At 48.1% G+C, this 19,568-nt stretch overlaps 1 protein-coding gene across 1 annotated transcript in view; it reads right to left on the bottom strand.

Annotated features, from left to right (window-relative positions):
* The window catches only part of PKD2L1 (polycystin 2 like 1, transient receptor potential cation channel), a 2,231,834-nt gene that overhangs the window by 273,728 nt on the left and 1,938,538 nt on the right, over positions 1 to 19,568 (bottom strand). The window lies entirely within an intron of this gene.

The following is a 19,568-nucleotide window of genomic DNA, read 5'->3' as shown; positions in this document are numbered from 1 at the left end:
AAACATTTCTTGTCACGACTTCTCCATTTCTGACAGCGGTGATCATTGTCCCCTTTATCTCCGTCACTCTCCAGGGGTCAAGTTCAAACGGTAGACGGAACTTTCCGCCAGGATGGCGGTCTTTAACTAGGATTGTATCTCCGACTTGAATGGGGCTGTCCGCCGCTCTCCGTCTCTGGGACGCGTCCTGGTTGTTCTTGGCGCGCTGTTCCATGGACCGGTTCCTGGGGGCTGGGGCTAGCTCCCACGTGGGATGGTGCGGGATGGTGTCCACGATTGCTCGGTTGAAGGAGAGTCGACTTGGGGAGACTCCAATGGTGCAATGTGGAGTCAGGCGATATTCTCGAAGAAATTGGTATAGGGCTAGCTCTAGACTGTGGCCGTCGGCTATTGCAATTTGGATTGTTTTGTTTAGAGTTCTCATTAGTCTCTCGACCTCCCCGTTGGCTTGGGGCCATCTTGGTGTTATCCGTTTATGTTTGATACCATGGCTCTGCAGGTATTCTGTGAACTCGCTGCCATTGAACGGGGGTCCATTGTCTGTGCGGATTTCTTCCATGAGCCCATGGGTGGCAATGATTTTTTCGAACTTTGGGATCACTTCAGACGCCGCCGTAGATGCCACGATTTCCACTTCAGGATAGCGAGAGAAATCATCCACCACAACGAGCATGTACTTGCCGCCGGGGAGGCTGCCGAAGTCTGCGCTCGCTCGCACCCACGGGGAAGTAGGCCCTTCTTCGGTGAGTATGGGTGCTGGGGGGTTAGGTAGACTTGTCGCTAGGCACACTGGGCATCTCTGGACCACTTCTTCGACGGCTTTGTCGAGCCCCGGGAACCACAGTTTGCTTCGAAGTCTGTTTTTGGATTTCACAATCCCCTGGTGTGATCCGTGCGCCAGCAAGGCGGCTTGTTGGGCAAGGCTGTTGGGCAACACAAGGCGAGGGCCCCTCAGGAGACATCCTTCGGCTGAAATGGACAGCTCGTGTCTGACTTGGTATAGGGCTCTCAGGACAGCCTGGGCATCTGGGGTGCGAAATGACGCTGGGCTTTGGAGCGCCTTCCAGTCGCCAGATTCTACGGCCCGGATCGCAATCTGGAGGCAGTCGTCGTCTTTGGTGGCTCTCGCCACTTCCTCCAGGGACATTGGCCGTGGTCTTGACCGTTCAACGATTAGGCGGACGTACTCTTCCGTGGCTGCTGCCTCGGCTGCTTCTGCATCGGTGACCGGACGGGCGTGCCTCGATAGGTAGTCCGCAGGATTCCGGGTGCCGGGTCGGTATTCCACCGTAAACTGGAACTCTTGCAACTGCAGCACCCACTTTTCGATTCTCGGGGGTGGGCGAGAGGATGAGCCTTGGAAGAGTGGGATGAGGGGTTTATGATCGGTGACCACTGAGAAAGGATGTCCATAGAGGTAGATGTGGAAATGGCGGCATCCCCATAGAATGGCGATGGCCTCTCTCTCAATCTGCGAATACCGTTGTTTGGTAGGCGTCAGGGTGCGGCTGGCGTACGCAACTGGGGCCCACTCTCCACACGCTTGCTGTTGAGACAGAACAGCTCCGAGGCCTGTCGGGCTGGCATCGACTACTAGTTGTGATTCGTGTTCCGGGTTGAAATAGGCCAGGGTTGTGTCCGCAGATAGAGCCGCTTTGGTCTTTGCAAACGACTCCTGTTGTTCCGGGCCCCATGTCCAGGCAGCAGTTGATTTTGTGAGGTCACGAAGGGGGCCTGTCGAGTCAGACAGATCCTTGATGAAACGCCCGCAGTATGTCACCATGCCCAGGAAGCTGCGGACGGCTGTCACAGACGTGGGGGCTGGCGCGTTGTGGATGTCCTTGACTTTCTCTGGATCTGGGCCTACGCCTTGATCGGAGAACTTGTACCCAAAGAAACTGATATCTTTGCGTAGGAATTCACATTTGTCCTTGTGGAGGGTCAGTCCTCTCTCCTGCAGCCGAGTGAATACCGCTTGGAGGCGTCGGATGTGCTCCTCCAAGGTCGGGGCGTGGACCAGAATATCATCGCTCACGTTGAGCACTCCATCGAGGCCTTGCAGGACATTGTGGATGATGTTCTGGAATACTTCGGCTGCACTTGATAAGCCGAAGTTAAGCCTGGTGTATCTCCAGAGGCCTACGTGGGTGGAGAAGGTCGTGATAGAGCGTGAGTCTGGGTGAAGAGGGATCTGATGGTATCCTGACCTTAGGTCCATCTTGGAGAACCACTTGGATCCTGCGAGCTCCCCGATGATGTCGTCGATGGTCGGCGTCAGGTGACGTTCTCTTTTGATGGCTAAGTTGGGGAGGCGCATGTCTACGCAAATTCTTACTGCCTCGGGTTGCTTTGGCTTCTTGGCGACCACAATGGGGGACACCCATGGTGTGGGCCCGGTCACTCGTTCAATGATGCCAGCTTGTTCGAGCATTCGCAGCTCGGCTTCGACTTTCGGTCTGAGGTGAAACGCGATGCGTCTGTGCCGGAGGGCTACTGGGGCCACTGACTGGTCGATGTGGAGTCGGACAGGGGGCCCTCTTAGACATCCGATGCCCTCGAACAGCGAGGAGTGTTCTGATACCAGGTGATCCAAACCGTGGGCTTGTACTGTTAGGGCAAAGTGAATCAGCCCGAGCTCTCGCGCTGTCTTACAGCCAAGAAGGAATCCTGATCCCTCTTGGGATACGTAGATTTTTGTCTGCAGCTGCGTCGTGTCGTGGGACACAGTAGTTCGGAATACACCGCACAGGCGCAGCGGGCGACGAGTCCCATAAGCGAAAACCTGCACTCTGGTGGGGTGAAGTGTAGGAGCATTCTCTAGATCCTGGTATACACTGGTGGCCATGAGGTTTATTGTTGCGCCTGTGTCGATGAGGGCTGTGATGGATTGGCCATGCACTTGGACGGTGCACATTGGTTCAGTAGATGACGTGGCTGCTAAGGTGTTGAGCATGCGCACCACATGGACGGATGCGGCGTCCTCTTCATCGTCATCCATGTCGCTGCTGGTGGATGTGTTCGGTAGCGGTGCCATCTGTCGCACTCTCCTGGGTGGGCCACTCTGCTTTTTCCTTTGCGACGACAGGCAAACGCTCGCGAAGTGATTGGCTTTGCCGCAGGCGCTGCAGATCTTGCCTTGGGCGGGGCAAGCACCTTTGTGGGGAGTGGCGCCTCCACACCACATGCATGCTTGGTCGTGGGCGGTTTGGGCCGGCTTCGGCCGCCCTTTGCGGGATGGCCTCGTCCGGTTATCTGGAGTCTGCGACCTGATGGCGCATACGGGTTCCGTTTTTACTGTGACAGCTGGATTTGGCTCCATGTGGGCGTCACGGGCCTTGGAAAGTTCTTTGGACCGCCCCAGGGCTAGGATGTCGCGCATAGACATGGCGTCCGTTTCTAGCACCCTCTCCCGCAACTTCAGGGAGGCGCACCCCTGTATGAACTGGGCGCGGATTTCGTCTTCCGCATCCGGGAGGGTGCACGTGCTGGCTAACTTCTTGAGCCGAGCGTAGAATACATCTACGGACTCCTCTGGGAGTTGGCGGGCTTGGCGGAGTAGAAAACGTTCGTAGTCCGCGCTGGCAAATGGTTCAAAATATCTTGTGATGGCATCCCGTAGGGTGTTGTACATGTGGGGCGGGTCTCCTTCCGTGATGTCCTTGGAGATGTCGTGGATTGCTTCCCCCCCCCAGGTGTAAAAGCATTGCGCGACGTCGCGCCACGGCAATGTCCGCCGCGATGAAGTAGTTTTCGAGACGCTCCACCCACTTCCTCCACCGGGCAGCTTGTGAGGGGGGTGTCCCTGTGACAGCGAAAGGCTCCAGAGGCGGCACATTGGCCATGACGGCTGAAGCAAGGCAGAGGGGGTGACAGGTGGGGTTCCAGACGGTTGTGCAGGCTTCTGCAGTCACCAGGGATGGATCCAGGCACTGTGGAGGGCTCGTAGGCCTCGCTCCGCGAGAAGCGTGAGGTTTGGCAGGGTCCGTTTACACGCGAGATGCGTGAGGGATGGCAGGGAGGCCCCGTTGTGCACCAGAAGCGTGGTGCCGGGCGCTCACAGCGCATGCGCGGGAGAGCCGTGGAGCTGCACGGGGCCGGGGCTGAGGAGAGCGACACAGCCTGGGGCCGGAGGCAGCGGGGAGCAGCGGGAGGGCTCCTTGTGGTACCTGTTGGCAGCGCTCCAGTCCGTGCAGCCGAGGAGGTCGTAGGACGGCCCAGGAGGCAGGCTGAAGTCTTCCCGGGGCACCGGTGAGCGGCGCGAGCAGCAGCAGGGGGCAGGCAGGTTGACTGTACCTTCGAGGCGGGCCACAGCGGGCCGTCGGCGGCTCAGGGGTGCCGGGCAGTGCACCACGTGCAGGCTTGCACGGCGCCGGGCAGCTGGAGCGTACACGGGTTGTGGCGGTGCGACAGGGCACGCGATAGGGTGGACACTTGACCACCCTCGTCGCCAGTGAAGTGTCCTGGCTGGGGCCTAGAATTGAGCAGGCTGGAGGACACACACGTGCTGGTAGTGGTTAGCACGTAACTTAAACCACGCCCGGAGCCCCAGGCTTTTTATTAACATTCTTACGTCCCCAATGCTCACGCTGGGCTAAACCAAAACCCCTCTACGCTGGAGGGGACAAACTGGACAACAGTGGGAGGGGGCGTGTGCTGCAGTGCTACACCCCACTGCCAGCAACACTTCAAGCCCCACCTGTCGGCTCAACAAAGGATTATGGACCCTGCAGTCCCTGTCCCTAGCTCTCGTCTCCAATTTGCTTCAATGTTTGTACAGTCAAGTCAATTGCTTCAACATTTTACGTTGTTAGTTGACTTTGTCTCCGGAGCGCAGCGAAGGATATCGGCCACAGCCCAAAAAGTATGTCATCTACAAACATCGAGTTAAGTCCGAATCACAACGTCCCGGTGTCCCAGTTAAAACATACACAGAATCAGGTCAGAGATGTTGACTTATCCCCAAAGTCCATCAGGCACACTCTGTTCCTGTTTTTGACCAGAATTTAAATCATAAACCTGCCAATAGACCTTTAATAGGTACTGTGAGATGCAATGGGAAGGAAAACAAAACAAAACAGAATATTTCTGTTTTATTCTGGAACATAGCAGGACAACGCGCTAAGGTAACAAATGACGAATGGGAGGCTTTTCTTCCTAAATTCGACATAGTAGCGCTCCAGGAGACCTGGACCCTTGATGCAATTCACATAGAGGGTTTTAAAACCTATTTTACACCCGCCCATCCATCTACATCGGGCAAAGCGAAAGGAGGTCTAACCATCTATGTCTCAAACCTCCTCAATGTATTGGAAATGGAGCCAATAAGATTGGACCCTAACTTTCAGATACTTAGCTTACGTATAAGTAAAAGGGACAATTTCCTCATAGTGAATTTCTATAATAATCTTTCAGACGTAGAGGCAGTGAATGTGGCCTCCTCGATTCGCGATATACTATTTCTAAAATAAGGAAGACAGATAAGGAGGAGGTAATTATTTGGGGGGGGGGGGGACTTCAATCTGGGACCATGCCTCGTTGGTAATAATAACATCTGTGGTATCCTAGATGAGAGCGAAAACCCCATCCCACACTTTAAACATTCTAATCTAGGTAATTCTTTAAACGAAATTTTGTTTGAGCTAGACCTGACCCAAGCTAATAATCTGAACAATGAAGAGTTACTATTGACCCCTACATACCACGGAAGAGGACACCAAACAACAATAGACTACATCTTGGTCTCAAATGGGGAGAGGATCAAAGACACAACATTTACTAGACATATAAATGCGTTGAGTGACCATTATTCACTCAGCATCTCTTTACCAGTGTCTCATAATCCGAAAAAAAATCTTGGCACTATTTTAGCACAAAATAATATGGAACTAAATAGGCTAAATGGCTATGCACTGAAATGGGGGATAGTAGATCCAATAATAATAACAAAGACAGTGATAGAAAGGGCTTTCCCTTCCATCATGAAATGTCTTGCCTTAGATACGTCAGATCTGGAAGTTATTCTTAACTTTGAGATGATTATTAACGTGATTAACAAAGCTCTGTGGATAGAAATTAAACATAAAACAAAGAAGAGGAAAGGATGGTTCAATCACGAGTGTACGGCTGCTTATTCAAATCTAAAAGCTGCTCTGAGGAAATCGAGTAAGATTGCACATGGAATAACAACTCTTAGGAAAATATATAATTCCGCACTAAACAGCAGGAAAAAAGAGTTAAAGAATAAACTATGGGCCCAACTCCATGAAACCTGCACCCATAAAAACTCGGTGGCTTTCTCGCAAGTGGTAAAGTCTCCCTTCTTAGTTGATAATACTGACCATCCAAAACTAGAGGTAGCAATAGAGGAAAATCACTGGGTCCACCATTTCTCCAAGATTTTCTCCATCAACACAGAGGCTGTTAATCCTGAGGAATCAAACCCCCAGAACCCTAAGCCTCAAGATAATTTAGATAGTCCCTATCCCATTGACCTTTGGTTTACAGTGGAGCAAATTGCCCTGGCTCTGAGTGCAAGCAAAAATGGGAAGGCACCGGGCCCAGATGGTGTCCCCGTGGATCTTTTTAAAGCCCAGATGGACCTTTGGACCCCTCTTCTGAATGCAACATGTACCATAGGCCTAATGGAATCATGGTCCAAATCCATACTAGTTCCCATTTTTAAAAAGGGGGATCGGGGGTCGGTAACCTGCTATCGCCCAATCTCTCTTTTAGACTCCCTGGGAAAGGTGGCGGGTCGAGTCATTTTAGAGCAATTACAAGATTGGGTGGACGACGGCAGGATAATTTCAGATCTCCAGTATGGATTTCGCCAGGGACTGGGGACCATTGACCAGGCTTTAAACCTGTCACTCTTGATAGATAAGTATGTTCACATCAAAAGAGGAGACCTGTACATGGTCTATGTGGACTTATCGTCTGCATTCGAATGTGTCTCCCATTCCAAACTTTGGGCATTATTGGTGGATATGGGTGCACCATCGAATCTGGTCAAGTTTCTGAGGGAACTCTATTCAAATGCCACAGCAAGGGTGCGCTATGGGGTGGGGGAAGAGTTGACGACAGAGTTTGCTGTAGAAAAAGGGGTTAGGCAAGGTTGTGTCCGGCCCCCTTTCTCTTTACAATATATACCAACGGATTGGAAAGAGAGATGATCAAGGGGTGCCAGGACCTCCCAATGGTGAACAACCGTCCAATACCCAGCCTGCTCTACGCAGACGACGCCGTCATACTTGCCCGCACCCCCCTTGAACTCCAAAAGAGCTTGAATAGATACTCCACGTTCATGGCAGACCTTGACCTAAAAATTAATATAACGAAAACCTTTGTTATGAGGGCAGGTACTGGCCATAAAAGCAAAATGAGAGCCATCCATTTAAATCAAGAGAAAATAGCAACCACACAGAAATACTCATATCTGGGCATAACGATAGATCATAAATTATCCTGGAAACCGGCAGTAGAAACCAGAAAACTTCTATTTATAAGAACTACTACAGCCCTTGTAAATTTTTCCAGGAAGTTGGGTAAGAGAGCCCCCCCTGAAATCATTATGATCTACAAAGCTAAATGCCTTTCTGTGGCATTGTATGGGGCAGGTCTCTGGGGCTTTGATCCCACGGACAGCATCCAGAGGGTGGAAAACTCTTTTTTGAGGTATCTACTCGCGGTCCCTGGGAGTACGGGCACTTTTGCCTGTCATACAGAGTTGGGACTCCCATACGTGACGGACTAAGCGAAGGTGGAACCCCTCCTATTATGGCGAAGAATCTGGATGTTAGAGAAAGCAACTCTAACTCAGTCCATTCTTTCTGATTGCTTAGCCAGGGACAACGTGCATAAATCTAGATGGTTGTGGTATATTAGAAGGTTTTTCTACGATTTGGGATGGGATAAATATTTTCATAACCCCTCCTCAATTCGTGAGATTCCGAGGAAGGTTTTAAAAGCGAAATGTCTTGCTCATCTTGAAGAACTGAGATTGATAAGTGAGGTCACGAAACCATCTGTTATCCACAGCCTGCTCATACAAACGGTACCTACAATACAACCGTTCCTTACATATAACATCAATAGTTATGAGCGCTATTTGTTGGTCAGGTTCAGGATGAACTTATTTCATCGACTGGTTGCTTTCCCCACTCGAAATAATTGGGTTAAAGATCTCATACTTTGTCCCTGTGACGATATCTCCTTGCAATCTACTCTGCATACCATTCTTTTTTGTAAATTTTATAAAGATCTCAGGAAAAAATGCCTTGTTCCATTGCTTCGTTACACTGGTTATAGACAATGTCGTCCGGCTTTAATTTTTTGCAGCTCCTAGAAGGGGAGCATATAGTTTTTATAATAGTTAGCTTTCTCAAATGTATTGTTCGTCATCGAGCAAATCTAGATTAAATACTGTATGACGGCCAGCTCTGACTTATATTAACAAAAATTAGGAAAATTTTTTAAACTGATTCATTTTGCTTGTTATTAACCGTTTTAACTAAGGGATAATAAATTGTATTGTGAACATTTTTAATGTTTAACTTTGTAAATAGATCCTGTACGATTATATGATTGTTTTAATGTATGCTTTTATGATTTGCAAACCTAAATCAAAATAAAGCAAAATTGAATTGAATTGAACGTTGTTAGTTAAGCAGGATGTGGGTTTTGTAGGGATAGACTACTGCACAGTGGGAGCAAGTTTTCGCCAGATGTCAATGCTTTTTGATGATGTTCGTACATCTAGCTGAGGGGTGTGACCAGAATCATACCAGAAACAAACCCTGCAAGGACTACTCACAAGGTCCTAGGCAATAGCACATGGATTCAAAAGCCAGCTGTAATTGGATTAGTATTTGGAGTGGGTGACTACCCACCTGAAGGAATAATGACAATCCTTGTCAGGGGAACCATCAAAATCCCTAAATTGACCTACCCTCAACCCCCTGGTAGCTTTGGCACAAAGCAGACAGACTTAACTTTGGGCAACTTGTAAAGTATTTATGTGGTACCAAAACAGTAGTGAAATCAAAATGCACAACAACAAAAATCTAACGCTGAATTAGAAAAACTGAATCAAAATTTAAAAAAACAAAATGACAAAAATCCAATAAGTCGAACTAGAGATATACTTGTTTAAAGGTTTAATTAACAATGGCATCAAAAAGTGCTAATTGCCAATAATAGTCACTGATGAGGGTAGACCTAAACCTAGGGAAAAATTGAGGTTGACTGGGTCAAATGCACCAACCAGGTTCGTCCTTATCAAAGACTTCACCTTCTGATTTAGTCTCTTAAGTCCCAATCACAGGAGTACATTTATAGAGCCCCCAGGACCTCAGGGGAGGCACTTAGAGATCCCAGTGTGTCCGACAGATACCAATAGCAGGGCCCAGTCCAGACCCAGTTGCCACTGGTAAGTTGGGTACTTTCAAAAAAAGGCATTTTCCATCTTGTTGTATCCCTGTAGCTTGAACAGAAGGTCAGCACACTGACCCTTAAAGTCCACATCTTTGTTATGGGTACAAGATAAAGCACGTCCAGTCATTCAGGGCTTCTCTCAGGTGTCAGACAGCAGGTTTAGTCCTCTTCTGATCTTCCTCAGATCCAGGGGAAGAATTGTCTTGCCATCCTGTGTCGTTTTTTTCAAATGCTCTCCAAGTATGTAAACACAGCAGACGTGCCAAGCAGGCTTTGACACTGAAGCAGGGTTTGACACTGTAATGCCAAAAAGGATGTACATAGCACCCAACCTTCTGCTGAGCTCAAAGGAGTAACCCCTGCCCATTAAGGTTGATCTGTCAATTACAGTGACCTACTGTGTAGCTCCTGGGAGACATTGCACAGCTTTTTCAAACCTATTCAAATGATAATCCCTAGCTGGGAGAAGCTGGAGTGCAAATGCAAATTAGAAACTGGAGCTTCAGGGAAGGAAAAGTTACTTTTACTTAATATGTTTTAAAAATCCAACTTCACCAATAAATTGGATTTTGTGATAACTTTTAAAATAGTTGTTTCATTATTTTGTTTGCTAATCCCATTCCTGAGCTACAGTATTAGGATTGTAATCTGTACTCTGGTTTTCTACATAGGACAGCTAGGCTTGACACAGTGCAAAATAGCTTTTGGGAGCTAGTTACCATAAGAACATGTTCACAATAAGTATTTCCATGTTCTACTTTGAAATACCATGCAGCCTGCCTTTTGGGCTACAAGCCCTCCCTCCATAGGGGTGATTTATTAATGTCCAATATGGAGGTTTTGACCTGTCAAAATGCTTTAATTTGACAGGTCGAATTGCAGTTTTACACTGCTTCAGTCAGGCTACAATGGTAGGCCTGAAGCCATGATTGCACTGCCACTGTATTGAATAACAGAATAGCTGGTGCAGTCCACTGGTTGGAGAACCAGGTTATTTAGAACCCAGCGGTGCCAGGGGACACACCCGAAATCTCCGGATTCACCTGTCTCAGAATTACAGAAACGCGGCAACTTCTTGGTGACGTCAAAGTTCAAATGTATTGGTTGCAACCAGTAACAGAGGTCCACGAAGTACAGTGGCTGTATATTCGCAGGAGACTGCTCAATCTTACAAAGCCAGTCAACCCTTTTTATACAAAATAATACGCTTCAGGCAAACATTCCTTATTTACGGTAAACCAATCCCATGTGTACAATAAAAGCATTGCATGACAAACCCACATTTCATCGTCCAGCCCACCATCAATTACCCGGCAAGACCCAACACTCTTCATCAGATAAATCTGCTGGACCCCTAATAAAAACGGGCACCTCCTCATCGTAAAACAGGCCATAAAGAACGGAGCAGAGACAGGTGTGAGTAAGATTAGACATAGTTGTGTGCAATAAAGGGTTTATGGTATGCTGTGCCTTGATCCCTAATCTCGATCGGCCACTGGGAAAGGAACTGGCCGAACAGGTTTGGCTTCGGGCAACGGAGTCAGCTTGCCCAGGTCACACAGAAGTCAGCTAGAGGTGTACATGTCCCAAAGACTCGTTCGGCCTTAGTCATCGGCCTATGTGAGGGCAACCACAAAATGGCTGCCGTACACAAAATGGAACCCGAGGGTTCAGAACGGAATCTCTGATTTCATGGTGATCTCGTCACTCGAACACGACGAAAAAACTCGTATATAGTATACTCGTCATTCTCGGTCTGCTGATACCAACATCGTCATGATACAACGATGTTTATGACACGGGTCCAGAATTCACGGAACCTCAGACCCTCCTTTTGCCCTTACATAGGCAATAACCTACACTCACGCTAATCTGACTCCAGGTCTATATTCATAAAATCATTGAGATGTTGCTGTAGCATCATCCTATTACTTAGTACGTCTCTCGATACAGGTTTCCTTACACACGATGTAGCACAGAGGCCACATATAGCAGGAGCACACTGCATACAAAGACAGAACAGGAAAAGGATGGCTAAGATCATCCCAATGACCATCAGAATCTTCCATCCCCAGGCGGATAACAGTTCCCAAAACCATCCCATCAATGACCAATCTCCTTTATCCATGTGTATAGATTCGGAGATCTTATGCAGTTTGGAAATGGCCTGGTACACTGTCGGAGCATTGTCTGGAATAAAAACACAGCAACTTGATTGGATCACTTTACTTACCCCACCTCGATCTGCAAGTATGACGTCTAATGCAACCCTGTTCTGAAGAGTCATAAGATGATACGACTGGAGCTCAGCAGTCAAGTTACTAAGGGCACCGGCAGTTTCTACTACGGTGGACTCCACCACTCTCGTCAATTGCCGTATGTTCCTGCTGTTAACCATAGGTCCCCAAAACGGCAGAAAACCCTTCAGAAAGTCTCCCAATTCTTGTCCTGTGGTATCTTCCTTACTGAAGACACCTCTAACAATTCTTGTCTTGTGGTAATCTGCCGCAGCTGTATAGGTGGGGGGCAACAGGAACGATACAAAATATGTGCCCGAGAAATCAGGGGGCAACCATGTATATGCTCTATCGTAGCAGATGAAATAGGTACCCTTAGCTGCTAGTAACGAATGGGAAGTCTGGGACTCAAAGACATATGTCTCATTGCAGATACTCTTCCCTAGCTGAGCTCTCGGATTCTTGCCATTACCTTGCAGACAGTAGTGACCCTGATGGGGTACAACCCAAATCGGGGAGGATCTTTTCGCTCACTGGTTCTCACTCAGACTAACTCCATATCCGGTTACATTCCATCCAATATATGCTAGTGTCTCATCTCTCGGGATAGTCTCATAGGAAGTAGCTCCTCTAATCATGTCTACTATACCCTTAACTAGAGCACTATTCTTTGGATTGTCTTTTACCGAACGTAGGGGGTGGACTTCACGAGCATAGATGAACATCGTTCTGTATGCCCACACAGAACCATTATGGCTGAATGGCAGGACTAAGTAAGGAATACCTTTATCAATAGTATGAGGCATAAGACCACACACCCAACAGTTAGTCGTGTTCACTACTAATTGGTGTTGGTGTAGAAGTTGAACGAAGGAGTTATTGACAAACTCTAATCTTCTAACGGACTCATGTTCAGGCAGAGGGTGGAAAGAATGTGAGGAAACAGTAGAAGAAGGCATGGGCTGTGTAGTGGGTGAAAACGTCACTTGAAAAGAAAATAAAACATATCCTATTAAGAACATCATTACGCTAAGCAACATAAAAAGGCATAATATCAGAAAACGTTTTCTAATCATCATTGTACACATTTTGGCTCTGAAATTCATCTCTTTGGCAGGTCTCTCCATCTCGAAAAACTCCATCCTCTAACCTTGCTGCTTGCGGAGGTAGGGTGTTCCGTGCTAAGGAATGCGCCTGTCAGTCCAAGGGAAACGCCCAAGGACCAACCAGAACCGTCGACCTTGTGTCTTCGGCTTGAACTCCAAAGACTTGACGCCGCGACCCTACAGCTGAACCCGGATGGTGGTTCGAAAAACAAAAATCAAAATAGTTTCTCAGATGAGAGAGCTGCACTTTCCAAAATAGCAAAGAAAAGGAATTTTTTATTTGTCCATAGTTCTCGACCTCAGATTATAACGGCTTTTCTTTGGTAATGTCTCATCACGAAACAACAGGTCAGGCTCAGTAGTGTCCAATCGAACTGAAGATGGCACAGCTTCTTGCAGAAGATCGTCGCTTTCACGCTCAGAATTTGTCCCTTTTACACGTGCATCGCTGAAAGGCAGAAAACGAGGCACAGTCTCAGTCTCAGAATCTGCAATACCCTCCTGGACCCACCGGTCGTACGGCAGCGGCAAAGGGACCCTCTTACAGTGTACGCCGTGAATCCAGTTCTTTTTTCCTTGCACTCGTACCGCAGATCTCGTTGATAACAGGACTAAATAGGGGCCATTCCAGAGGGGCTGATCATTCTTTGTCCGCTGAAAGTTCTTGATCAAAACCCACAAACCAGGATCGATGACGTGTCCTGGATCTTCAAAAGCCTGAGGCAGAGTATCGTGAACCTGTTGGTGTAAAACACGCAATTTAGCCGTCAAATCATACAAGTAATCGAGCAGTACAGGGTGTTCAATCTCACTGTATTTTGTCGGTCTCGGCACTCCCCATATGTTTGCCAGGCGACCAAACACGATCTCATACGGACTAAGTACTGGTGCAACTGGCAGCTTACTAGCGCACGTCCGCCTACATCTCATATGAAGGAGTGTAATACTAAACACCTCTGCCTACTCCTCAACACTAGGTCTATGCACAGACACGCTCAGGAGATCTTTGATCTCCTGACTATTGACAAACCTGCCTGTCTGATGCTTACTGAGACATGGCTCAATGAGTCCTCTCATCCTGACATTGCTGCAGCTATCCCCCCTGAGTACAACATTCTTAGACAAGACAGAGATAAGGGTAGAGGGGGAGGAGTGGCCCTCGTTGTGAAAAAAACTATCGCGTGTTCATCCATTCACACGGAATCTATCACGGGCACCGAATCCCTTGCCTTCTCCTTATCCCTGTCTCCTCAACAATCTGTTAAGGGGCTCCTAGTATATAGACCTCCGGGGCCTGTGGGGTCCTTTTTTGAAGAACTCCAACAAGTCATGTCTATTTTAGTGCTGAGAACGGAGAGGTGCGTGCTTGCCGGGGACTTTAACTTCCATATGGAAGATAGTCACGATCCGGATACTATTAGGATGCTAGATATTACATCCTCCTTGGGCCTGTTCCCCTATCTTTCTGGCCCGACCCACGACAAGGGCCATACCTTAGACCAGGTCTTTTCTACCTTTCCGGTTGAGGTGACTGCAATGCTGCCGGTTCTATGGTCCGACCATCGACTAGCTCATTTTCAATTACTTGGCACTGAGAAATCAGCAGTCACCGCTCTGAGACAACAGGGCTCTGCCTTTAGAGCATACCATCGGGTGACTCCTGACCTGCTTGCCCAGGCCCTTGTGAACCATCCCGTGTCTTATACTGGTGATCTGGATAAGGATCTTGAAACCCTGCAGACCTGGCTTTTAGCCAGACTGAATGAGCTTGCTCCTGCACAGCCCCCACGTACTGCCATCAAACGGGTCTCGGCACCATGGTTTACTGCGGAACTAGCTCATTCCCGTAGGCTATGTAAAGCTGCCGAACGGACATGGAGAGCTCAGTACGAGACCGAGGCAAAACTGACCTATAGAGCCATGATTAAAACCTACCATAGATTAGTCCTCCAGGAAAAGAAAGGCTACTTCGCTAAAAGAATCGAGGAAGCAGCCAATTCCTGTAAGGAGATTTTCGCGGTTGTCAGAGAATTCACTACCCAGCGATCTAACTTAGCACAGGAAGCCCCTGCTGACACCTGGGCTGACACCATAGCCAATTTCTTCACCACCAAAATCAGGCAGATACAGGACTCCTTTCCCCCGAGGCCAACAACTGTCATCCCGCTCTCATTGGAAGAGTCAGTTTATTTGCCTACTCCCGGCCCTGTGCTAGCGGTTTTCCCACCTCTTACGGAATCTTCTTCACTAGCACTTATGATGAGTTTGAAATCTGGATCACCACGTGACCCTTGCCCTGCCAAATTTCTAGCCAGAATGGCAGAAGTTGTTAACCCTCTGGCTAACCCCATTTTAAACCTTTCTTTAAGTCAGGGGGCCCTTCAACACCTCTGGAAACAGGCCATGGTCATCCCTCTTCTTAAAAAGCCTAGCCTTGCCCCAGACACCCCTGCCAACTATAGGCCTATCTCGCTCCTCCCGGCTCTCACGAAAATCTTGGAGAAACATGTTCATGGCGTACTCTCCAATTTTTTGGAATCCAACAAGCTTCTGCACGCGTCTCAATCAGGTTTTCGACCTAACCTAAGTACAGAAACCGCACTCCTTGAGGTTTCAGAGATTGTTAAGGAGGCGTTGGATGCCGGAGGCAGGGTGATGTTGGTGATGTTAGATCTGTCGGCGGCTTTCGACACCGTCCCCCATGAGGATCTCCTCATAAGACTACATGCCATCGGTCTGAGGGGGTCGGTGCTCAGTTGGTTTTGTTCCTTTCTGACCAACCGCCGACAAACGGTCTGGGCCTCCCCTGGATCTGCCGAAATGTCGCCTTTGGGAGTCGGAGTTCCTCAGGGCTCAGTATTGAGCCCAACTCTTTTTAACATCTTCATGACCCCTTTGGCGGCTTTGGTGGAATCCTTTGGGGCCCAGATCGTTTCCTATGCTGACGACGCCCAGCTTCTCTTCACCTGCCGGAAGGGCGAAGATTTCGAGGGCGATAGTATTCGTGAGTGCCTTGGGGCTGTTTTTAACTGGTTCCAACTGAACAGCCTCAAGTGCAACTCGGATAAATCCGAGATACTTTTCTTCGGATGCCCCTCGGAACCGGACTGGCAGGGATGGTGGCCGGCTGACATGTTCCCTCCAGTTAACTCCTCCGAGTCAGCTAAGAACTTGGGAATTAAAATAGACAATGGGCTTACTCTCAAATCCCAGGTGCTGACCCTTACGGGAACATGTTTCGGTATCCTCAGGACGTTGCGGAAGTTTTTTCCGCTGCTCTCGGAGGACCATAGGAGAAAAATTGTTCAGGCCCTCATCGGGTCCAGACTCGACTACGCCAATATTCTGTATCTGGGCCTGCCGGAATACCTCTTACAGCGCATGCAGGTGGCCCAGAATACTGCCGCACGTGCCATCTTCGGCTTGCATCGACGAGTGAGGGCGTCAAACCTACTGCGAACTTTACATTGGCTCCCCATCCGGAAGCGGCTAATGTTCAAGGCTATGACATTGGCTCATAAAGCCTTGCATGGCGCGGGGGCCCAATACTTACAAAAGAGGATGGCTTTCTACTTGCCGGCACGATCTTTAAGATCAGAGTCATTGGCATTAGCAGTAGTCCCCCGCATAAAGAAAGCCCGTATTGGAGGGCGATCCTTTAGGCTGTTGGCCCCTCAGCTTTGGAACTCCCTACCTCTGTCCTTGCGTTCCATGTCCAACTTATCTGCTTTTAGGAAGAGCTTAAAGACCTGGCTCTTTACTGGCTAGAGTCTCACATTTCCCTGTTCTGACCCTGCGGTCCTGTTCTTTTATTGTTATGTGGTGTATGTTTCTTTTCTCTTTCTTGGTCTGGAGCATAAAGCGCCGGGACACTCCTTTGGAGTAGCCGCACGCTATAGAAGACCTATAATAACATAACATATAATAACATAACTAAGTCCCACTCGTGAATGCACAGTCATTCTTGTCGATAAAAGTGCTAATGGCAAAGCATCAGGCCATTTAAGACCAGAGCTCTCTTGTATCTTGGCCTGTTTCAGTTTTAGAGTGCCATTATAGCACTCTACTAGTCCAGCTGATTGGGGGTGATTTGCAGCGTGAAACTTTTGCCGGATTCCTAGCCCTTCACATACTCTCTTCATCACTCGACCCACAAATTCACTCCCATTATCACTCCAGACCATTCTCGGCAAACCAAATCTAGGGAAAAACTCTTTGACAAGGGCTTTAGCTGTGGACAGGGCAGTGTTGTCTTTCAGGGGATATGCTTCTACCCATCTCGAAAAGGCACAAACAACCACGAGTACGTATTTCAGGTTGTTGCATCTCTCCATGTGAATGAAATCTAGCTGCAAAACCTCGAACGGGTACGTCGGAGGAGCAAAATGACCAGCTGGAGTTGGAGTTCCCTTACCAGGATTGTATCTCAAACAAACCATACCATTTTTGACCACATTTTCTGCACACTTAGGAATTCCAGCATTTTGCCATACTGGAGCCAACAACTTACAAATCCCTTTCACACTGATATGAGCCATTCCATGTGCCATCGTAACCACTGCAAGCACGTACGCATCAGGTAATAACCATCGTTGATGCTCTGACAACTCGACCCAACAACCATTTGCATCCAATTTACCCGTACTTTCTCTCCACACACTCAATTCTTTCTCTGTAGCTTCAGCTTGAATCGACTTCACACTCTCTATCGTATCCTCACACATTCCTCTATCCGGGGCCCATCTCGCCGGACCCGCAACATACATTCGACTCATCACATCCCTTGCCACATCTTTCACAACTTCGTCTGCAAACGCATTACCACGACCAACATCATCGGTAACCTTCTTGATTGCACTGCATTTCGCAATCGCAACTTGCCACGTCAAGGTAAGTGACTCCAGGAGCTCATTCACCAATTGACCATGCTGTATCTTCGTACCATGTGACGTAAAGAACCCACGTTCGTTCCACAAACACCCAAAACTATGGGCCACACCAAACGCATACTGGCTATCGGTATATATGGTCACTTTCTTTCCTTTCGACAACACACACGCTCTCGTAAGTGCAATCAATTCTGCTGCTTGGGCTGAATTATGTGGGATACGTGCAGCTTCAACAATCGTATGCAAAGTCGTAACAGCATATGCCGCAGTCGTATCACCATTTGGAAGCTTGAAGCATGAACCATCCACCCATAAGGTACCATCACACTTCACAAGAGGAGTGTCCCTAAGGTCTATTCTCCCTTTCGTTTCTCCCTCTGTCCTGAGAAAGCAATCATGCTGTTCAACAACATCTGTCTCTACTGAAATCGGCAATAACGTGGCTGAATTCAACGTATTGCATCTCTTTATGTGCACATGACTCGCTAGGAGTGTCAACTCGTAACCTGACAATCGAGCACTAGTTAAGTGCTGTGTTTTGGTCCTGTTTAGCAAAGTATCCACTGCATGTGGAACCATCACGATCAGCGTATTATTCATCACCAAATCAGCAGACTGTCGAATAGAAACAGCTGCTGCCGCTGTGGCTCTCAAACAACTCGGCAGCGCCCTAGCTACCGGATCCAAAGTCGACGAAAAATACGCACATGGACGTTGCTTGTCCCCAAAAGACTGTGTCAACACTGACAACGCACATCCCTCTCTCTCGTGGACATAGAGTGTGAAAGGCTTACTGTAATCGGGGGTACCCAACACAGGAGCCAAACACAACGCATCACGCAATTCGGAAAAACTTTTCTGACAATCTTCGGACCACGGAAGGGGATTCGGTGTGTCTTTACAGGTCAATGCCACCAGCGGTGTGGCCAGCAGAGAAAAATTTGCTATCCATTGTCTGCAATATGACGTAATACCCAGAAAAGCACGCACTTCTCTCTGTGTAATTGGCACACTCATTTTCGCAATCGCTTGAATTCTTTCTGGGGTCAATCTTCTTCCCTCCTTCGATAAGAGATGACCTAAATAGGTCACTTCTTGTCGACAATACTGTAACTTTGAAAGAGACACCTTGTGATGGAAATCAGACAAATGACGCAGCAATGATAAAGTAGCTTTCTTACAAATTTCCTCTGTATCTGCAGCAACTAACAAATCGTGGACGTACTGAAGAAGAGCAGCGCCATCAGGTAAAACAATCTCATCAAGTTGTGTTTTCAAAGCCTGACTATAGTTTGACGGACTCTCACAATAGCCTTGAGGAGCGCGTTTGAACCGGAAACTTCGGCCTCCTAAACAGAAGCCGAAAATATCCCTACTCGCCTCGGCAATCGGGATGCTGAAGAAGGCATTCTTCAAGTCAATCACCGAGAACCAAGTGGCCGAAGCTGGAATCATAGTCAATAAGGCAGTGATATCAGGAACAACTGGAAACTGTGGCACAACTATCTTATTCACCTCTCTAAGATCAATCACAAACCTGTAAACAGGTGGCTGAGAAGAGTTAGTACGTTTCAGAACAGGCAGAACAGGACTATTGCAAACGTTACCTCTTGTTTCTTCAATTACATCTTTCTCAATCAAATCATAAATGATCGCTAGTAACGCTCTTTCACCATCGCTAGAGATCCTATATTGGGGAATGCGTGGCATTTTAACGTTCGCTTTTAACGTCACAACATATGGCGGTATCTCCAGGAGACCTACATCGTTAGGACCAGTTGCCCAAAGAACATCAGGAAGAGAGGAAAATTCCGTTGGAAGTTTATCCTTCGACAAATACATCGGAGAGACCACTTTCTTACCCAGTGTAAGTTGTACTCCCGAAGGAGAACAATACAACGTTG

Source organism: Lissotriton helveticus, chromosome 5_1, assembly GCF_964261635.1.
Source record: "Lissotriton helveticus chromosome 5_1, aLisHel1.1, whole genome shotgun sequence".
In the NCBI taxonomy this organism is placed as follows: domain Eukaryota; kingdom Metazoa; phylum Chordata; class Amphibia; order Caudata; family Salamandridae; genus Lissotriton; species Lissotriton helveticus.
The sequence above is the reverse complement of the archived record's forward strand: the minus strand, read 5'-3'. Positions and strand labels throughout refer to the sequence as shown.